Here is a 23,095-nt window from a genome sequence, read left to right on the forward strand (position 1 = left end):
CTACTTTTTACCCTTTAAGGAATGTCACCTTGCCATCGTTAAGAGCATCGAAGTTAAGACAGAGTTCACACTTCATAAAAGATATTATGGCGTCTGTCGCTACTTCTTTTCCCTTAAACTGTGCAAACATAATGCAGTAGGAACGCTAAAGTTCCCAATAAACCACAGTTTATTTTACCAAATTGTAGATACGCGAAATGGGGATTCAGTGCATTTTCTGTATCTGTTCCCAAATTCTGGATCACTCTTTCCCTCACTCAGCAAAACACAGAATCTATTTAGATTAGGAAGCAATTAATCACCTCGCTGTTTACCCAGTAACCACTTAGTAGCTATTAATATGCAGGCATCCGGAAAAATGAGCCTAGAGAGACTTGGACTTTATAAATGCATATAAATAAAATATTGTAGACCTTATCTCTCACTGATTCAATAAGAGTTGAAGCCTGGGGATAGCTTCACATTATATGAAAACGCAAGTTTCCCACACTAGAGACCCATAAAATGCATAATAAATACAGGGAGGCAAGCCTTTCTAGCTACATCCTCAAAATATGCTTGTAAATCGCCATTAATCTGAGACTGCCACTGCAGTCGACCTGTTATGGAAAGAGCTCAAGATTCTCCTCTTCAGACCACACCTGCCCCTCCTCAGCTAGCTTCTATATCTTTATATATAAACCATGTGTAAATATGTAACACACATGTAAACCTCTTCTTATATATATGACTCGGGTAAATTTCCTTGTGTTCGGTGTGTTATCCAGCACTACCATGTTCCTAACTGAAGTAGGTGAATACTTGCTACCAGGCCATAACTACTATTTTGTAGGTGCACAAAAAGATGTATTTGAATACTTTGCAAAAAACGGGCGCCACGTTGCACGATGTAAACTGTCATTATGTGTGGCAAATCGTCACTGCAGTATGTAAACACAAATTAGAGCCACCTGTGATTCAGACAGCATGAGTCCGAATATATACGATGCACGAGTCATGTTGATTTTAATCGTGTTTCAATCGAAAGTAATTTTATTCGCAGTCAAAATGATGTAGCAACTGATATATAGATAACCACAAGTCCATTTAATTAGACATTAAGTGGGGGTAGTGTAGATGATGGTATTGTTCCATTCCCATAACGATCTTGGATGCTCCAGTGTCAGTCAGCACCTTTATTGTAAGACCTGTCACCACCACTTTGCCCACTGGTTGGGGCCAAGCGATGCTTTTTGCTGGTGTGATGTATGATTTTAGCAACACACCCTAATTCTCTGAGAGGTCCTCTTCATGGTATCTGTGTGCCCACCAGGAGTGGCCTTTGGAGCTGCATCTGTCTGCGTCCTCAAACGTAAGGTTATGGATCTTCTTTTGACGTCACTGCTTTCCTGCTACTTCCCTGTCCTCTTTCTCCACTGCAACAACCTTCACAGAGTCGTTCAGTGTTCCACAGCTGGGGCAGTTCTTCCTTTGGGGTGGGAAACTGTCCAGTGGGGGGTTTTCCTTTCCTCAGTTCCTACACCAGGCTCTGTTGTTGGGACCGGCTGCGCCTGTACGTTTCTTGTTGGGTCGGCTTTGTATGGCGCGATCGCTTCCCTGTTGACGGTTGTAGATAATCCTTTAAATCTTATTGTTTAACTGCACTCTGATTTACTAATAATTTATAGTTAATTATAATTAATATGTTGGCCTGTGTAATGTAATTTTAAAGGATTATTTTGGACCTCAATTTGGTTCTTGAGTGTTTTAAGATAATATTAGTTAATAAATAAGAAGAAGCCATTGTAAAATATTAGATCTGGCTAGAAGGTTTTCTAACAACATTAAATCTATGTTTATTTTCAAAAAAGTGTTTTTTATTATACATGTTTATTATTGTTTGCCAGGAAATGCAACAGTTTAATTTATACAAACATTACGGAGGGTGTAGAAATTTAAGGATTGATGTGCTTTGTTACTTACAAAGAGTAATTGTGAGATTTTTACTTGTATAACACTTAATAGTCATTTTCGTTTTGTGTTTGAATTTAGAGTTCTATTTTACGTATTTTATCATTGGTTCTTGTTATTTTGTTTATTCAACCAAATAATAAAAATTGCAAATGTTTTTGGAAAGTTATGTTATATTATGTTTCTCATTACTCAACATTCCATAGGCTCTTGTCAATTGATATGCTACATGTTATCATCAATTGACAACTGAATCACCTCCAATAACTTATTTTGCAATAAAGATATTTTTAGAAGAATCTCTATTAATAATATGGATTTTGACATCACTTTGCCTTTTTTCAATGTAACTTATTCACAGGGCTAACATTTTTTCTGTGATATTTTTCTTTTACTCTAACTTACTAAAAAAATGCTCTCTCGGTTATATATTTTCTTATATTTAATTTGGAATGTGTTTTTAGGATTAACTTCACATATGTGTTTTAAATTAAAGCGGAAGTATTACAAATAGCCTTTTCATTTGCCAGGGTCAGAGGAAATTCATATTGTATTCAGTATTTACAGTAAAAGAATGCTGGCCTATGAGTGTGTATTTAAAATTATGTGCTAGTCTAAACTTCACAAGTACAAACGGTGTTTCTCTGCAAATATTATAAACATTAAGGGCCTCATCATGATGCAGTTCGGACCGCAACCGACAGCTTGTCGGTTGCAGTCCAAACGGCATCTACTGGTACAATCCGACCGATGTATTAGAATGTGTGCCGTTGGAGACAGCAGTCGGAGGGACCGACCAACACAAAAGCCCGTTGGTCAGTCGGAAACTCCTCATAATCCCTTAAGGATGGCGTTTCTGCCATCGGGATTATGATGTTGGTTTCCGACAGCCTTTCCATGTCAGCCTTTCTGACATGTAAAGGTTGTGGGAAAGTGAATTTGGGGGGCCCTATCAGGGCCCTCTTATTTCCTGGACCTCCGCATGTGGTGCTAGGGGGCAACTATGGTGTCCCCCTGAAAATCTCTTCAGCGTGTGGCAGGCACCATAAGATGCCTGCCACACGGTACAGGGATTTTCACAAACTACCATTTCTCATTGGAAGCTTGTGCTGCAGGCGGTTTCCATCCGTCTCACAGGATCTCATAGAGAAATTGGAGTTTGCAACCGCTCCATATGCGGTCACATCATAATCGGGTGGTAGAAACTACCGACCCATGGTCGGGTGGTTCCCACACTAAAATGGTGTTAGTCGGGGGCAACTCTGACCTACATTGTAATCAGGGACTTAGTTGTATAGGGAAGGAAAATGAACAAGGAGTCATCTAAGTGATTATATAATGGCAATCTTCAGTATGTCCTAAATTTCCATTAGCCGATCCTAGAGCACTTAACTCCTTTCCGCTCAATAAGTGAAGAATGGGGGCTAAGATGCTTAGAGTTTGTTGATGGTTGTTTAGTGGAGTATATATACATCATTCAACTAGTTGTAGACTGAAAACAAAGAAATATGTATTACATACAGATTTAGTTACCAAAAAAGATTAACAACAATACAAAATATTGAATCCTTTCAGATTAAAAAATGAAAATAAAAATGTAATGAATGTTAAATTACTAATGAAATGTATTTTAAAATGTTTATGGGAAATAATTGATGAATTTCTCAGTGTTTCATACTGTCATCAAATATTGAAGATAATGTAAATAGAATGGAAAGGGGCGACCACTCGGTCCCCCCGAACGTATGGTGGAGTACCCCGATCCCCCCGGGAAACCATTTTGGGCGGGAGGCGAGTCTCGGCTGGTATGCCCGAAGCGGCGTAGCTGGGGCGCGCCTTTTCCCGCCCAAGAGGGGGTTGTCCTAGACACCAACACCGCTAGCCACGCCCTGGAGGCGGATTGGAGGTGGGTACACGCCCGCCCGAAGAAGGATAAAAGGAGCGACAAGCCAAGGAAGCATCCTCTTGTTCCTGTGCTCTGAAGCTGCACCTCCCCGTTGCACGTGAGCTCGAGACGGAACGAAGAGCCATTTTTGAGAATTAATCGTGTGTTTCTTCTTTCAGTGAGTTCGGGGCTTTCTGCTTAGGACCTTTGAAGAATATACGTGGACGATGCCTAGCAAGAAGGTCGGAAAGAGGATCGGGACCGATCAGATGCTCCGTATGCTGATGAAAGACATGGCGGATATGAAAAAGCAGATGGCAGTAATGAATGGTGTGGGGGGGCCTAAGAGAGTCATCGGACCAGCATTGCCGGGAGTAGTCCCTAGCGGGAGAGGCAGAAGGGCCAAGAAGGGAGCGTCGGGGGGGAAGCCCCGGTGCCCGAAGTACCCCCTGCGCACCCGGTCACCCCGATCGAGGCCCCGACCCCGGTCCCAGACGTGGGCCAACCGATCCCTGTGGTAGTCACTCCTGTGAACGGGGAGGATATGCCTCCTGAGCTGGCTGCCCAGTTGGCGGCATGGTTAGGCAAAGAAAACGAGGGGGCCACGGCTGAGGAAGCCAGGGCAATAATGAAGCAGTTGCGGCAATCGAAAGATGCTGCGAAGGCACCGTCTCCTTTTGTTTCCCCGCAGGCTCCCGTGGAACAACCAGTGTCGGGCGTTGGTTCAGCAGGAACTACGGTCACAGTGGCCGGTTCAGGTAAGCAGCCATTGCCGATTGCGGGGGAGGGATCGGTGCCTTCAAGGAGGGAAAAAGTTGTTCAACATATCCCGATCGAGGTAAAAGAAAGGATATGGGCTGATAAATATGTGAACATGTTTTCCTTGTTGACCGATCACTATGAGATTGAGCTTGTAAAAAATCAAAAAGAGTTTCTGCATCCTAGTGTATGGCGCGCCAAGATGGCCACTTTCAGAGTTGATGAGTCGATCGACAATTGGGGCAGAGCGTTTGGAATGTTCATTGCAATTATGGGGGAACGTAGGCCCGAATTATTGGTGGGATTAGCCGTGTATCAGACACGTATCATGGAATTTTTTGGAACATATGGTGGCAATCAATGGTTGTATTACGATAGCATATTTCGTAAGTCCAAGGAGCACGACTCATCCCTGACGTGGGATTGTTTCGACTCCATTTCCTGGGAGAAAATGGAGAAGTCAGGCACGGCGAAGTCGCCATCTTTAGGGGGGGGTATGGTCGAGTTTTCCCGCCATTTGTCTGGGGCGCCCTTTCGGGCGGGATCAAGCAATGATCAGCACACAAGGAATAATGGCAACTCAGGTAAAAAAGGGGTCTGCTGGAGCTTTAACAGAGGTAAATGTACTAGGCCACAGGGATCTTGCAGGTTTAGGCATGAATGTACTGGGTGCGGGCAGTCCTCTCACCCCGAGACCATGTGCAGAGCCAAGAATGGTGATCCGGGAAGTAGAGGGGACGCCAAACAGGTCTGAAATAGTCCGAGGGGCGCCTCTCCCTACCCCGATTGATATCATGGCAATGATTCCTTGGTTGAACGAATATCCGGATCATATCTCCGCTGGGGTGTTGCGAGATTGTTTTTCATATGGTTTCCGCATCCCGGCGGGGGATTTTCAGGGTAAAGCGCAATGCAGGAACCAACTGTCGGTTCTGCAGAATACGGCGGTGGTACAAGCTAAGATTGGGAAGGAGGTGACCCGAGGTCGGGTTGCCGGCCCATTTGACATGCCGCCTGTTGCTCATTTTGTTTGTTTGCCTCTGGGAGTGGTCCCCAAAAAGGACCCAGGGGAATTCAGGTTGATACATAATTTGTCAGCCCCAAGGAGTCTTTCGGTGAACGACGCGATTGACCCGGGAGTTTGTTCGGTGCGGTACGCATCTTTTGATGAGGCTGTCGCCATGTTGAATCGCCTGGGGCCCGGAGCGCTGATGGCCAAGTCGGACATTGAGTCAGCGTTCCGGTTGCTCCCGGTACACCCAGATGATCAGCGTCTCCTTGGTTTCATGTTTCAGGGACGCTATTACATGGATAAATGTATGCCAATGGGTTGCTCCATTTCTTGTGCGTATTTTGAAAGATTCAGTAGTTTTTTACAATGGGCGTGCACAAGAACAACAGGGTTTACACATGTTATGCATTATCTTGATGATTTTCTATTTCTGGGGGCAGCCGGGGACATGGAATGTGCACAGGCTTTGAATGAATTTTGTGATCTCATGACCCGCTTCATGGTATCTGTGTGCCCACCAGGAGTGGCCTTTGGAGCTGCATCTGTCTGCGTCCTCAAACGTAAGGTTCTGGATCTTCTTTTGACGTCACTGCTTTCCTGCTACTTCCCTGTCCTCTTTCTCCACTGCAACAACCTTCACAGAGTCGTACAGTGTTCCACAGCTGGGGCAGTTCTTCCTTTGGGGTGGGAAACTGTCTAGTCGATGGTTTTCCTTTCCTCAGTTCCTACACCAGGCTCTGTTGTTGGGACCGGCTGCGCCTGTACGTTTCTTGTTGGGTCGGCTTTGTATGGCGCGATCGCTTCCCTGTTGACGGTTGTAGATAATCCTTTAAATCTTATTGTTTAACTGCACTCTGATTTACTAATAATTTATAGTTAATTATAATTAATATGTTGGCCTGTGTAATGTAATTTTAAAGGATTATTTTGGACCTCAATTTGGTTCTTGAGTGTTTTAAGACAATATTAGTTAATAAATAAGAAGAAGCCATTGTAAAATATTAGATCTGGCTAGAAGGTTTTCTAACAACATTAAATCTATGTTTATTTTCAAAAAAGTGTTTTTTATTATACGTGTTTATTATTGTTTGCCAGGAAATGCAACAGTTTAATTTATACAAACATTACGGAGGGTGTAGAAATTTAAGGATTGATGTGCTTTGTTACTTACAAAGAGTAATTGTGAGATTTTTACTTGTATAACACTTAATAGTCATTTTCGTTTTGTGTTTGAATTTAGAGTTCTATTTTACGTATTTTCTCATTGGTTCTTGTTATTTTGTTTATTCAACCAAATAATAAAAATTGCAAATGTTTTTGGAAAGTTATGTTATATTATGTTTCTCATTACTCAACATTCCATAGGCTCTTTTCAATTGATATGCTACATGTTATTATCAATTGACAACTGAATCACCTCCAATAACTTATTTTGCAATAAAGATATTTTTAGAAGAATCTCTATTAATAATATGGATTTTGACATCACTTTGCCTTTTTTCAATGTAACTTATTCACAGGGCTAACTTTTTTTCTGTGATATTTTTCTTTTACTCTAACTTACTAAAAAAATGCTCTCTCGGTTATATATTTTCTTATATTTAATTTGGAATGTGTTTTTAGGATTAACTTCACATATGTGTTTTAAATTAAAGCGGAAGTATTACAAATAGCCTTTTCATTTGCCAGGGTCAGAGGAAATTCATATTGTATTCAGTATTTACAGTAAAAGAATGCTGGCCTATGAGTGTGTATTTAAAATTATGTGCTAGTCTAAACTTCACAAGTACAAACGGTGTTCCTCTGCAAATATTATAAACATTAAGGGCCTCATCATGATGCAGTTCGGACCGCAACCGACAGCTTGTCGGTTGCAGTCCAAACGGCATCTACTGGTACAATCCGACCGATGTATTAGAATGTGTGCCGTTGGAGACAGCAGTCGGAGGGACCGACCAACACAAAAGCCTGTTGGTCAGTCGGAAACTCCTCATAATCCCTTAAGGATGGCGTTTCTGCCATCGGGATTATGATGTCGGTTTCCGACAGCCTTTCCATGTCAGCCTTTCTGACATGTAAAGGTTGTGGGAAAGTGAATTTGGGGGGCCCTATCAGGGCCCTCTTATTTCCTGGACCTCCGCATGTGGTGCTAGGGGGCAACTATGGTGTCCCCCTGAAAATCTCTTCAGCGTGTGGCAGGCACCATAAGATGCCTGCCACACGGTACAGGGATTTTCACAAACTACCATTTCTCATTGGAAGCTTGGGCTGCAGGCGGTTTCCATCCGTCTCACAGGATCTCATAGAGAAATTGGAGTTTGCAACCGCTCCATATGCGGTCACATCATAATCGGGTGGTAGAAACTACCGACCCATGGTCGGGTGGTTCCCACACTAAAATGGTGTTAGTCGGGGGCAACTCTGACCTACATTGTAATCAGGGACTTAGTTGTATAGGGAAGGAAAATGAACAAGGAGTCATCTAAGTGATTATATAATGGCAATCTTCAGTATGTCCTAAATTTCCATTAGCCGATCCTAGAGCACTTAACTCCTTTCCGCTCAATAAGTGAAGAATGGGGGCTAAGATGCTTAGAGTTTGTTGATGGTTGTTTAGTGGAGTATATATACATCATTCAACTAGTTGTAGACTGAAAACAAAGAAATATGTATTACATACAGATTTAGTTACCAAAAAAGATTAACAACAATACAAAATATTGAATCCTTTCAGATTAAAAAATGAAAATAAAAATGTAATGAATGTTAAATTACTAATGAAATGTATTTTAAAATGTTTATGGGAAATAATTGATGAATTTCTCAGTGTTTCATACTGTCATCAAATATTGAAGATAATGTAAATAGAATGGAAAGGGGCGACCACTCGGCCCCCCCGAACGTATGGTGGAGTACCCCGATCCCCCCGGGAAACCATTTTGGGCGGGAGGCGAGTCTCGGCTGGTATGCCTGAAGCGGCGTAGCCGGGGCGCGCCTTTTCCCGCCCAAGAGGGGGTTGTCCTAGACACCAACACCGCTAGCCACGCCCTGGAGGCGGATTGGAGGTGGGTACACGCCCGCCCGAAGAAGGATACAATACAAAATATTGAATCCTTTCAGATTAAAAAATTAAAATAAAAATGTAATGAATGTTAAATTACTAATGAAATGTATTTTAAAATGTTTATGGGAAATAATTGATGAATTTCTCAGTGTTTCATACTGTCATCAAATATTGAAGATAATGTAAATAGAATGGAAAGGGGCGACCACTCGGTCCCCCCGAACGTATGGTGGAGTACCCCGATCCCCCCGGGAAACCATTTTGGCCGGGAGGCGAGTCTCGGCTGGTATGCCCGAAGCGGCGTAGCCGGGGCACGCCTTTTCCCGCCCAAGAGGGGGTTGTCCTAGACACCAACACCGCTAGCCACGCCCTGGAGGCGGATTGGAGGTGGGTACACGCCCGCCCGAAGAAGGATAAAAGGAGCGACAAGCCAAGGAAGCATCCTCTTGTTCCTGTGCTCTGAAGCTGCACCTCCCCGTTGCACGTGAGCTCGAGACGGAACGAAGAGCCATTTTTGAGAATTAATCGTGTGTTTCTTCTTTCAGTGAGTTCGGGGCTTTCTGCTTAGGACCTTTGAAGAATATACGTGGATGATGCCTAGCAAGAAGGTCGGAAAGAGGATCGGGACCAATCAGATGCTCCGTATGCTGATGAAAGACATGGCGGATATGAAAAAGCAGATGGCGGTAATGAATGGTGTGGGAGGGCCTAAGAGAGTCATCGGACCAGCATTGCCGGGAGTAGTCCCTAGCGGGAGAGGCAGAAGGGCCAAGAAGGGAGCGTCGGGGGGGGAAGCCCCGGTGCCCGAAGTACCCCCTGCGCACCCGGTCACCCCGATCGAGGCCCCGACCCCGGTCCCAGACGTGGGCCAACCGATCCCTGTGGTAGTCACTCCTGTGAACGGGGAGGATATGCCTCCTGAGCTGGCTGCCCAGTTGGCGGCATGGTTAGGCAAAGAAAACGAGGGGGCCACGGCTGAGGAAGCCAGGGCAATAATGAAGCAGTTGCGGCAATCGAAAGATGCTGCGAAGGCACCGTCTCCTTTTGTTTCCCCGCAGGCTCCCGTGGAACAACCAGTGTCGGGCGTTGGTTCAGCAGGAACTACGGTCACAGTGGCCGGTTCAGGTAAGCAGCCATTGCCGATTGCGGGGGAGGGATCGGTGCCTTCAAGGAGGGAAAAAGTTGTTCAACATATCCCGATTGAGGTAAAAGAAAGGATATGGGCTGATAAATATGTGAACATGTTTTCCTTGTTGACCGATCACTATGAGATTGAGCATGTAAAAAATCAAAAAGAGTTTCTGCATCCTAGTGTATGGCGCGCCAAGATGGCCGCTTTCAGAGTTGATGAGTCGATCGACAATTGGGGCAGAGCGTTTGGAATGTTCATTGCAATTATGGGGGAACGTAGGCCCGAATTATTGGTGGGATTAGCCGTGTATCAGACACGTATCATGGAATTTTTTGGAACATATGGTGGCAATCAATGGTTGTATTACGATAGCATATTTCGTAAGTCCAAGGAGCACGACTCATCCTGACGTGGGATTGTTTCGACTCCATTTCCTGGCAGAAAATGGAGAAGTCAGGCACGGCGAAGTCGCCATCTTTAGGGGGGGGTATGGTCGAGTTTTCCCGCCATTTGTCTGGGGCGCCCTTTCGGGCGGGATCAAGCAATGATCAGCACACAAGGAATAATGGCAACTCAGGTAAAAAAGGGGTCTGCTGGAGCTTTAACAGAGGTAAATATACTAGGCCACAGGGATCTTGCAGGTTTAGGCATGAATGTACTGGGTGCGGGCAGTCCTCTCACCCCGAGACCATGTGCAGAGCCAAGAATGGTGATCCGGGAAGTAGAGGGGGCGCCAAACAGGTCTGAAATAGTCCGAGGGGCGCCTCTCCCTACCCCGATTGATATCATGGCAATGATTCCTTGGTTGAATGAATATCCGGATCATATCTCCGCTGGCGTGTTGCGAGATTGTTTTTCATATGGTTTCCGCATCCCGGCAGGGGATTTTCAGGGTAAAGCGCAATGCAGGAACCAACTGTCGGTTCTGCAGAATACGGCGGTGGTACAAGCTAAGATTGGGAAGGAGGTGACCCGAGGTCGGGTTGCCGGCCCATTTGACATGCCGCCTGTTGCTCATTTTGTTTGTTCGCCTCTGGGAGTGGTCCCCAAAAAGAACCCAGGGGAATTCAGGTTGATACATAATTTGTCAGCCCCAAGGTGTCTTGCGGTGAACGACGCGATTGACCCGGGAGTTTGTTCGGTGCGGTACGCATCTTTTGATGAGGTTGTCGCCATGTTGAATCGCCTGGGGCCCGGAGCGCTGATGGCCAAGTCGGACATTGAGTCAGCGTTCCGGTTGCTCCCGGTACACCCAGATGATCAGCGTCTCCTTGGTTTCATGTTTCAGGGACGCTATTACATGGATAAATGTATGCCAATGGGCTGCTCCATTTCTTGTGCGTATTTTGAAAGATTCAGTAGTTTTTTACAATGGGCGTGCACAAGAACAACAGGGTTTACACATTTTATGCATTATCTTGATGATTTTCTATTTCTGGGGGCAGCCGGGGACATGGAATGTGCACAGGCTTTGAATGAATTTTGTGATCTCATGACCCGCTTTGGCGTGCCATTGGCACCAGGTAAAACAGTGGGCCCGGCTACTTCGCTCGAGTTTCTTGGAATAGAGCTCGACTCCGAAGAGGGGTGCTTCCGTTTGCCTAAGGAAAAGGTAACGAAGTTTAAGACATCACTTGAAACATGTATTGGTGAGACGAAGGTAAATTTGCATCAGTTGCAGCAAGCTGTGGGTCAGCTGAACTTTGCCCTTAGAGTAATACCGATGGCTCGCCCCTTTTCCCGCTCTATTGCTCAAGCCATGGTCGGCCTTAAGGAAGGGCACCACCGCACAAGGCTCTCGGCAGAGGTCCGCCAGGACATGCGCATATGGTTGGCATTCCTGGCGGATTTCAACGGTCGTGTCATGTGGACCAAACCAGCGGTCTCCTCCGTGGAGCTGGGGTTGTGGACGGACTCGGCAGGGAGCGTGGGTTTTGGCGCCATCCTGGGTAATCATTGGTCGGCACGAACCTGGCCGCCATGGTGGCACTAGAATGGGCTGACAGTTAACATTGGGTTTCTCGAACTGTTCCCTATCCTGGTGGCCTTGAAAACATGGCCTGAGGAATTTTGTGATCGCTCTGTGGTTTTCTGGTCTGATAATATGACCGTGGTTGAGTGTATCAATAGTCAGGCAGCACGCTGCAAATGGATCTTGAGACTGTTGAAGGAAATTGTCCTGCTGTGTATGAGACTAAACGTCCACTTTTGGGCGAGACATGTGCCAGGGGTGTTAAATCAGGCAGCTGATGCACTTTCTCGTTCCCGTATGCAGGCCTTCTGGGGTTTTCTGCCCTCAGCGGACCCGGTGGCGGCACCATTTCCCGAAGCTCTCTGGTCTCTCGGTGCCCCGGACTACAAGACCTTGTGGGAGAGAGTTTAGCACCCAGGACAAGGAAGGCTTATGAAGGGGCGTTCCGTTCTTATTTGTCCTTTTTGGGTTCAGCTAGGGGGGAGCTGTGGGGCCAAGAAGAGTACGTCCTGAACTTTTTGTTATCATTACATCAGGCAGGCAAATCAGTGGCTACGGCCAATAGGCACCGGGCCGCCATTTCTTTCATGGCACCGGCCCATGGCATACAGGATCCCACGGCATCTTTCTTGGTGCAGAAGGCGCTGCGTGGGTGGCAACGCCGTGAGGGTTGCAGAGTGGATGAAAGACATCCGATAGGTCTTGAAAGGTTGGCCCTGTTACTGTCCGTACTCCCTGCGACATGTTCGTCTCAATCAGAGACAGTGCTATTCCGGGCCGCTTTTGCATTAGCATTCCATGGGGCTATGCGGGTAAGCGAGCTGGTAGCGAGGAACAAGCTGGATACGGGGGGAGGTCTGTGCCGTGGGCACATTCAAATTAAGGGGGAGACAATGGTAGTCTCATTTGTCAGGTCCAAGACCGATCAGAAAGCGATCGGGGACAGTGTAGTGGTTCAGCGGATTCCGGGATCTCCCATGTGCCCGGTAGCATGCGTTGAGGAGTATTTGTCGCAGAGGGCGACATCATGGGAGGGAAGCTTGCTGAGGCACGCCGACGCCACCCCGCTGACTAGGTTTCAGTTTCAGCGGGTGCTAACGATGGCGATCGCAGCGGCGGGCTTGAATCCGTGCCAGTTTGGGACCCATTCCTTCAGGATAGGGGCTGCTACAGAGGCTACAGCCAGGGGTCTGAGTGTGGAAAAAGTGAAACAGTTGGGGCGTTGGTCCTCGAATTGTTATAAAAGGTATGTGCGGTTGCACATGTTGTGAAGCCTATGTCTTGTACTCACGCTTCTTGTTTTTGTTTGGTTTACAGTGTTGCGAGCTTACGAAGCGGGGCGGACTGTGCAGTCGACCCGACACCTGGGAACCAGCGGTCAAAGATCACCGGTTGAGGAAAGAGTGGTGTGGGTCGTGGGCCACTCATACGTGAGGTGTGCCGCAGACGTATTCAAAGCAGGTGACATGATTCACATGGCTGGGGAATACGGGTACAGGGTGACCTTCTACGGAAGGGGCGGGCTCTGTATTGACCAGTTTCAAAGTTTTATCGAGGGTTTGTTAGGGCGGACAAGGTCACCGCCATCTATAATCATAGTGCATCTTGGGGGCAATGATTTGGTGACCACTGGTAGACGAATACTTCTCGAGTTGATACTATCCACAGTGAGTTGGTTGGCGAGAAGGGTTCCAGGGTGCACGATTGCATGGTCCCATATGATTCCACGAAAAGTGTGGCGGGGGGCTATTTCGGTGGCTGCTGTAAATCATTCAGTGAAGAAGGTGAATAACAAGCTTAGTAGATTGTTCCGTACTAGTACATTGCATTCTATTCCGCATGGGTGTATCAGGGGGGACCAAATGTATCTAGAGGATGGAGTTCATTTGTCCCGGGTGGGGGATTCTTTACTCATAGGAGACTTCGTAGCTTGGTTAAAGAGTTTGCAGCCATGACCTTTAAGTAGGAGTTTTTGTGGGGGGTCCGGATAGCCGGTCAACTATCCGGCCTGTGGCGGTAAGGTCATGATCGGTGAGCAGGAATTAGAAGATCCCTAGAGGTAGGGCGTCACCCATTATGGATGGGAGCGCCCGGGGGGAGGCGGCGATTGGCCCCTCAAACGGGGAGCCGGTCCCCTCTAAGGATGGGGACGCCGAAAGGGAAGGCGGCCATAGGCCCCTCCCTGGGGAGGAGGGGCTAGGGCCCCTCCTGGGAATTTCCCGGGGCCAGGACATCTGCGACGGCAGATGTGGTAAGTTGTGTGTTCTACGCTACCTTCTAGACACCTCACACGAGTCCTCGGACGACCACTAAAGATGGCGTCAAGTTATCAAGGGGCCCCCGCTATGACAAGGGAAATTGGAAGTTGGCACAGAGGTACAGTCCTCTGTGCGACCCCCCTCACAAGTGAGGGGGGAGTTCTGGTAGTGGGGATCTGACACCGGTTCGACCTTGCCGTTGGTCCGTAATTGTTAGGATGTACAATTTCAAAGTTTGAGTAATGCATTTGCAGGATGTTTAGTATCGGCTAGGAGAACCTTTGTATTAGAGATGTGTTAAGGTCAGCCAAGAACATCGTAATGTGTAAATGAAATTGTACATGATATGAAACTGTTATTTTGACGTTTTAATTTTTGTTTCATATTTTAATAAATACGGCCGGGAGGGTAACTCCCTTCCGCCTTCCACAAGTTCAGAACTGTTTCCGTCTTCCCATCCTTGGGGATTGTGTTGAGAGGGGGTGGCGGGTATCTCAGCCATATGGAAAGGGGCGACCACTCGGTCCCCCCGAACGTATGGTGGAGTACCCCGATCCCCCCGGGAAACCATTTTGGGCGGGAGGCGAGTCTCGGCTGGTATGCCCAAAGCGGCGTAGCCAGGGCATGCCTTTTCCCGCCCAAGAGGGGGTTGTCCTAGACACCAACACCGCTAGCCACGCCCTGGAGGCGGATTGGAGGTGGGTACACGCCCGCCCGAAGAAGGATAAAAGGAGCGACAAGCCAAGGAAGCATTCTCTTGTTCCTGTGCTCTGAAGCTGCACCTCCCCGTTGCACGTGAGCTCGAGACGGATCGAAGAGCCATTTTTGACCCGCCCACCAGCCCCTGATGACAGCGATTTGTTGAAATAAAGTCGAGTGTCATGATATTGTTTTTCTTACAGGTTGTTTTGAATAAAGTTGGGAATTTGGGTGTAATAAAGTTGATAATTTTTCCTTTTCAGCATGTTTTATTCAGCAAAGTAGTTGCACCAGATGCGCAGTAGAGATTATATTTCGATTCGCTTAAGTATTAAATTGTTTTTCTCCACTTTAGTCTTAGATTGTCGTATTTATTTTGGTCAGGCGGTAAGGTCATGATCGGTGAGCAGGAATTAGAAGATCCCTAGAGGTAGGGCGTCACCCATTATGGATGGGAGCGCCCGGGGGGAGGCGGCCATTGGCCCCTCAAACGGGGAGGCGGTCCCCTCTAAGGATGGGGATGCCGAAAGGGAAGGCGGCCATAGGCCCCTCCCTGGGGAGAAGGGGCTAGGGCCCCTCCTGGGAATTTCCCGGGGCCAGGACATCTGCGACGGCAGATGTGGTAAGTTGTGTGGGGTGGGAGGGGGGTCTACGCTACCTTCTAGACACCTCACAAGAGTCCTCGGACGACCACTAAAGATGGCGTCAAGTTATCAAGGGGCCCCCGCTATGACAAGGGAAATTGGAAGTTGGCACAGAGGTACAGTCCTCTGTGCGACCCCCCTCACAAGTGAGGGGGGAGTTCTGGTAGTGGGGATCTGACACCGGTTACGACCTTGCCGTTGGCCCGTAAATGTTAGGATGTACAATTTCAAAGTTTGAGTAATGCATTTGCAGGATGTTTAGTATCGGCTAGGAGAACCTTTGTATTAGAGATTTGTTAAGGTCAGCCAAGAACATCGTAATGTGTAAATGAAATTGTACATGATATGAAACTGTTATTTTGACGTTTTAATTTTTGTTTCATATTTTAATAAATACGGCCGGGAGGGTAACTCCCTTCTGCCTTCCACAAGTTCAGAACTGTTTCCGTCTTCCCATCCTTGGGGATTGTGTTGAGAGGGGGTGGCGGGTATCTCAGCCATATGGAAAGGGGCGACCACTCGGTCCCCCCGAACGTATGGTGGAGTACCCCGATCCCCCCGGGAAACCATTTTGGGCGGGAGGCGAGTCTCGGCTGGTATGCCCGAAGCGGCGTAGCCGGGGCATGCCTTTTCCCGCCCAAGAGGGGGTTGTCCTAGACACCAACACCGCTAGCCACGCCCTGGAGGCGGATTGGAGGTGGGTACCGCCCGCCCGAAGAAGGATAAAAGGAGCGACAAGCCAAGGAAGCATTCTCTTGTTCCTGTGCTCTGAAGCTGCACCTCCCCGTTGCACGTGAGCTCGAGACGGAACGAAGAGCCATTTTTGACCCGCCCACCAGCCCCTGATGACAGCGATTTGTTGAAATAAAGTCGAGTGTCATGATATTGTTTTTCTTACAGGTTGTTTTGAATAAAGTTGGGAATTTGGGTGTAATAAAGTTGATAATTTTTCCTTTTCAGCATGTTTTATTCAGCAAAGTAGTTGCACCGGATGCGCAGTAGAGATTATATTTCGATATGCTTAAGTATAAAATTGTTTTTCTCCACTTTAGTCTTAGATTGTCGTATTTATTTTGGTCGGGCGGTAAGGTCATGATCGGTGAGCAGGAATTAGAAGATCCCTAGAGGTAGGGCGTCACCCATTATGGATGGGAGCGCCCGGGGGGAGGCGGCCATTTGCCCCTCAAACGGGGAGGCGGTCCCCTCTAAGGATGGGGATGCCGAAAGGGAAGGCGGCCATAGGCCCCTCCCTGGGGAGAAGGGGCTAGGGCTCCTCCTGGGAATTTCCCGGGGCCAGGACATCTGCGACAGCAGATGTGGTATGTTGTGTGGGGTGGGAGGGGGGTCTACGCTACCTTCTAGACACCTCACACGAGTCCTCGGACGACCACTAAAGATGGCGTCGAGTTATCAAGGGGCCCCCGCTAAGACAAGGGAAATTGGAAGTTGGCACAGAGGTACAGTCCTCTGTGCGACCCCCTCACAAGTGAGGGGGGAGTTCTGGTAGTGGGGATCTGACACCGGTTACGACCTTGCCGTTGGCCCGTAAATGTTAGGATGTACAATTTCAAAGTTTGAGTAATGCATTTGCAGGATGTTTAGTATCGGCTAGGAGAACCTTTGTATTAGAGATGTGTTAAGGTCAGCCAAGAACATCGTAATGTGTAAATGAAATTGTACATGATATGAAACTGTTATTTTGACGTTTTCATTTTTGTTTCATATTTTAATAAATACGGCCGGGAGGGTAACTCCCTTACGCCTTCCACAAGTACAGAACTGTTTTCGTCTTCCCATCCTTGGGGATTGTGTTGAGAGGGGGTGGCGGGTATCTCAGCCATAACAGGACCATAAAGCAACCTCACAACAACAGAATTCAATCTATGGCTCAATGGTTTCCGTACATGAGGTAAATGTTTCTCCCAGGGCAACAGTTCCAGAGACAAAGCAGTATCACTTCAGCAAACCTGCCATCTGTCACGGCCATCATGACTCGTGGCTGGAGGGCGGGGGGGGGGGGGTGTCAAGTCACGTGGGGGAGGGGTTAATTTTTAAATAAATAAAAAATATATATATAACTTACCTTCGTGGCCCGCTCCGGTCTGGTCCTGCATTGTCCCACGTCCTCTCCACAAAGAAAGCAGGCAGCCTCCCTCCCCTACCCTCAGCCAATCAGAAGGCTGCAATGGCAGTGTTGTGATTGGCTGGTGTGCCGACCGCACAGGCATATATGGAGAGGCCGTTCTCTCCATGCAGCCTACATGGAGAAAATGGAGATTGTGCATGACTTGTTTGGGCAGCCACTCCTCCCTTTGCCTGGAGCAGGACTACAAACAAACCTTTCTGCTTTCTTGCAGTGCGAGAAGCAGAAACATAAAATGGTATTCATAATTCCATTTTATGTTTCTGCTTCTCGCACTGCGAGAAAGCAGTGGGGCAACTCTCCTCCACACACATGGAGGAGCCGCCCCTGACTGCAATTACCCATACCAGACGAAGAAATTAAATAGTTCAAAGGTTATGTATCCTAGAATGACTAGTGGGGCATGTTCTTATAAATTTAAAAACAACAAATGAAAGTCTATTTTTTTATGTTCAAAAAACAATATTTTACTTTTCTTGTTATATGTTTGTGGTTGTTACTGTTAGTTATTTAGGGATTGTTTTAGAGATGTGGGTATTATTTGTATATTTGATTACAGAGTTAATTATAATAAATGTGTTATTTAGAGGTTGACATATTTTTCATGGATAAAATGTTGTGTGATTAAATTGAAATGGCTAATTATAATGTAGCTGTAATGTAAAGTAGAACATAACCTGAGATTTAAATTTAATAAGCACAATTATATTAGTATGCACTCATGATTTAAAAAAAAGACAAAAAATGGTTCATATATTAAAAATCCAATTAAAAAGTCAATTAAAACAAAACATATCAACTTATATTAGTAATCTACTGATAACAAATTTCATCCTAAAATTAGCTATCAATAATACATTTGTGATGTATTGAAAAATTCAACATATTTAATATATGTTTAAGTAAAAACGATCTTTGATTTGAAAGTTTTCAGCTCTTCTGCTGTACGATGTACCAAAATTGTGTGTCATTCATCCTCAATGTAATTTTTACTATTTTTATTAAGAGGTAATTATCACCCCATGGCAATATTTTGTAGAATAGTACAGATAGCAATCATTTTACAAGCTATTTAAGGATTGTGCAATACCTTCCCACTAGAGATTCAGGCACAATAATCCAGACATGATTATAGAAAATAAGTGTTCAATTATAAATCTGATTTTCTGATGTGTTGCATTGTGTGCTGCAGTTGTTCTAAATGATGTGATAAGCCATGGCCAAACAGGATAGCCCTGCTTTAAGAAAAAGTGATTAAAAGGTCATTTACAATTAACAATGGAAAACAAATACAAATGGATATTTCTTACAAACTTATTACCATTTATTTAAAAAATTATTATAATCTAACAAAAACTTTAGGCCATATTGCATAAGCATATATTCTGATATAGAACACAGAACATTGATTTATATTAGAAACAGAACTGTGAGTGATTTTGGGAAATAACACATTGACCTACCAGGTAGGAGGTAATCTCCATACTGACCGCCTTAGAATCTTTGAATAATGGTGGAAGCAAGAATAACTTGCACTTCCTGGACATTTCGCAACAACACTTGTGAAGTTGTACTGGTCACGGAATATTCCTTGAACATTGATAGAGTATTATGATTGTGATTTCAGCAGAAGAAAAGTACCAACCAATATAGCAGATATTCTCAATTGTGTGCAGGTCCTGAGCAAAAACTCCAAATAATTATTAAAAAAAGAAATGTAATTACGAAGAGATGCAATATTACAATTGGTTGGATGGTATCTTTCCAATTTATAGCTGTAAAACTGTGCCAGGAATGGTGTAAGGATTTTGCCATTTGTTAGCTCAGCAGGGATGGAACTTGCTAATCCTATGCTTGAAGGCTTTGCTGCAAAAATGGAAAAAGGCTTTATCACTTTTCTAACACCGCATGGATGGCACTGTGCTAATCCTATGCTTAAAATCTCTGCTATGGAAATAGACATATGAGGTATTGGGCTAATTCAACAAGCACAATCACACTTGTCCCCAGGTATTACAATATTTCCATGCTAAAGACATGCACACTGGGTATCTCTATGATGCATACGACTTTGGTGTTATCAATGATTTCATAATTAATGTTGTCAATTATGTCATTTAAGATACAAGTGATATGATTAATGATGTAATTTAACATGTCATGGGTTATAGCTAGTTCAGTAAACTGTTACGTTCGATTTTCTCTTATTTCAACACCTAACTAATAAATCACTTGAACTTTTGTATCTTTTCAGTGAATTTCTATGTTTTAAAATAATGCAAGCTAAGATCTTATTATCAAACCTAATTATAAACGCACCTTAATTTTGTTTTTTCCTTTAAATATTTGAGTTTGTTTAGATAAGGGAAGATCTTATTACCGTACAAAACTATTATCCCATTTTAACATTTGTTTTTTCAGTGAATTTCTCTTTTTTGTTTATTGATCATATAAAGCAGACGCTGAAATTTTCTCCCAACTTTGAGCAGGCAGACAGAGCCAATGGGAGAGCCAGTGGGAATTGGATGGGAGCGGAGGGATGCACGAGTGCATGGCAGGCTTGTGCCTGCCCAGGGGGAGCATACTGGACTGCTGCAAGGTTTGGGTGGAAGACAGGAAATCCTGCAGTTCCTGCCCATGCAGCTTTTCTAAAGTTCCCTGTGTCTCCAGGCCTGAAATTATCTGGTCAGGAGTTTGTGGATAATTCTAGGCCCAGAAATAGCACAACTACAGTGATTGTCAAAAGGTGCATGAGATTCAGGCAGTTGTTGGTAAACAACGCATGGCTATTTCTTCAATTTTATGGTAGATCTTGTGTTTAACATATCTCAAATAAGGATGTTGGATGTGGGTGTAGCAACAACTATTTTAAAGTTAAAATGTATGTATTCAATAGCTACATTTAAGCCAGTAGAATACTGGTATGAAACATTGAAGATGCATGGTTATTTAGCTGGTGTTCCAATATTAAAGGTAATGAGCCCCCCACATGAACTTCATCTCAGGACCTCCACCCCTCTTCAGTGTTGGTTGACTGGTTGCCTTGTGTTTTGGCCTCTGACTATGCTTGGGCATCGGGTAGAGATGTATATTGATTCTGTTGTTGAGTAATTTAGTAATCAACACTATGGAAGTGCTTTTGTTGTAGGTCCAAGGTATTCAGTTGAAGTAGTCTGGTGCGTGTTTATCTAGGTTCCTGATCGATACTGTAACCTTATGACCCTATTCGGCTATAAATCCATTTATTCCCTATATTGGCATAACCGTTCAAGTGCGATATTCAGAAAGTCATCTCTGGCCTCACACGAACAGAGCCACATCCCAGAATAGTTCTCTGCCACTTCCTTTGCAACCAATTAGTGCAATGACAGAGCAGAAGTTGTGGTAAATATTTGATTTACCGTCCTAATTTCTGTGCAGGTAAGTACTTAATCAATAATAACTCAATCGGAAAGAAAGAGGCAGAGTCCGTGGTGTTAGAGTTCTTAGGGGTTTTATTCCTTAAAAAGGAATGGTCAGACCGTATATCGGGTTCCTGACACCACTGGGGTGCAGGAAGGGATAGAGCAATATTTTATTGACAATACATAGCTTATATACTTAAGTTACATTATAGAAACCAATACAGTAGGCGTAACAGCTGAGAGAAACAAGATAACAGCATCCACGTGGTAGTGATACGTAATTAGAAGGCGTGAACATAGAGGTGTGTGCTAGAAACGTCACAGGTAGGTGTCACAAGTGGGTGGCACAAAGCAGAATCTTGTAATGTCAGCAGAAATCTGAGGCCTGGATGCGCGCGCAGCTGCATGACGTGTGATTGACGTGAAACTGGAGGGTGCAGGGGACTTGACATTTACACTGGCGGAAAGAGACAGAAGTCTGGCATGTCAGATCAACTCGTACCTCTATCATATCTGATATCTGATGTTTGGGAACCATATTATCTAAACGGAAAAGGTCTCTGGGGCAGAAGCTATTCTATACTGACTGTGAGTGCGTGTATAAGCGCCTAAGTGTCTGCATGAGAATGCGAGGGGCATGGGCCTACCATGGTAACAGAGGCTATGAATTACTTGCACGGAGACAGTGAGGCCGGGCCCTTTGCTCTGCAGCTGGGGGGATGTTTACTTAAACTAGTAGGCAGGAATGCATTTTCGAGGAGCGGAACAGATAATTCGAAGGTTGAATACAGTCTTGGCAGGCAGCAGGCTGAGCTAAGCGCCGTGAGCCGCACAGGGAGTAAGGCAGAGGTCACGGGTACAGAGACAGCCTGGGCTGAGGCTTTCGGAGTCAGAAAGCAGGAAAAAAGGCTCGATGGCAGAATTCAGGGCCTACTTCGCCAGAGCTGAAAAACATGTAAAGTACACCACAAAAAGACGTTGGCATAGCATACTTAGAAACGGAATATTCAACCCATTCAGGGTGGGTCTGAAAGAGGACATGTTAACGTTGGACGCAAATGTATTTGCGTCTTCATAGCTGGCACAGGAGGGAAGTTACATGCATTTTAAGCTGGTACATGGAGACGGTGGGGTACCCGTTAGGGAACATTACTTGACCATAAAATTTATATTTCCTCATTCCCTCCTTGTTCCCTACAGACCCTTCATGATATATCGATCCTCATGAATCGATCAGTCTGTTCTTGTAACATCATTTGTTCTTCTTTCTTCCTTTCACGTTTTGAGAGAAAACTGGAATGTTCAATGCACGATGTGGCACACAGTCCACAAATCGCTGGCCCACACTGTAGGCACAGGCAGCAACTGAATACTATGACAAGGGCAATGCCTAGGAAGGATAGGATCTTCCATCCCCAAGCGGTTAACGTTGTCCAGAACCAACCGGACCAAGTCCAGGTGCCTGGATTCTGATGTATCTGATTTGCAATTTTATGAAGACGTGTAATAGCTTGGTATACCGTTGGCGCGTTTTCTGGAATGAAAACACAGCAACTTGACCCGATGACCTTACAAGCTCCGCCTCTATCTGCCAAGATGACGTCAATAACAAGACGATTCTGAAGAACAACAACCCGCATGGCGGACTGCTCCTCTGTTAAGTTACCTAGGACGGAGGCAGTTTCATTCACTACTGCTTCAAGTGTTCTGGTTAATCTGCGTATTAGTTTACTATTTTGGACGGGACCTGTGAAGAAAAAGAATCCTTTATTGAAATCTGTGTATTGCTCCCATGCCGTTTCAGTGTAGTCGACAATCGGGAGATCTCTTCGGAGTCTATTCTTTACTAGATTTGTATTTCTGTGATAATCAGGAGGAGCTAGAAAAACAGGGGGCAGAAGGAATGCAATATAACAGGTACCATCCCAATCTGGAGGCAAGCGTATGTATGCGGTATGGCCACAAACAAAGTAGGAATGACGAGTAGCTCTAAAGGAAGATTTGCCTTGGTCACTGAATTCGACCACAGTAGTACATTTACTATGACCTAAGTGTACTGAACCCTTCTTACTGACACATAAATCACCAGTGACTGGTAATACTGACATAGCAGGGAGAACTGGTGCAGCTTCGGATTCAACAGTGAGAATCATAAGGTTAATTGTATAATTAC

The sequence above is a fragment of the Lissotriton vulgaris genome, chromosome 1_2, assembly GCF_964263255.1.
Source record: "Lissotriton vulgaris chromosome 1_2, aLisVul1.2, whole genome shotgun sequence".
Classification (NCBI taxonomy): domain Eukaryota; kingdom Metazoa; phylum Chordata; class Amphibia; order Caudata; family Salamandridae; genus Lissotriton; species Lissotriton vulgaris.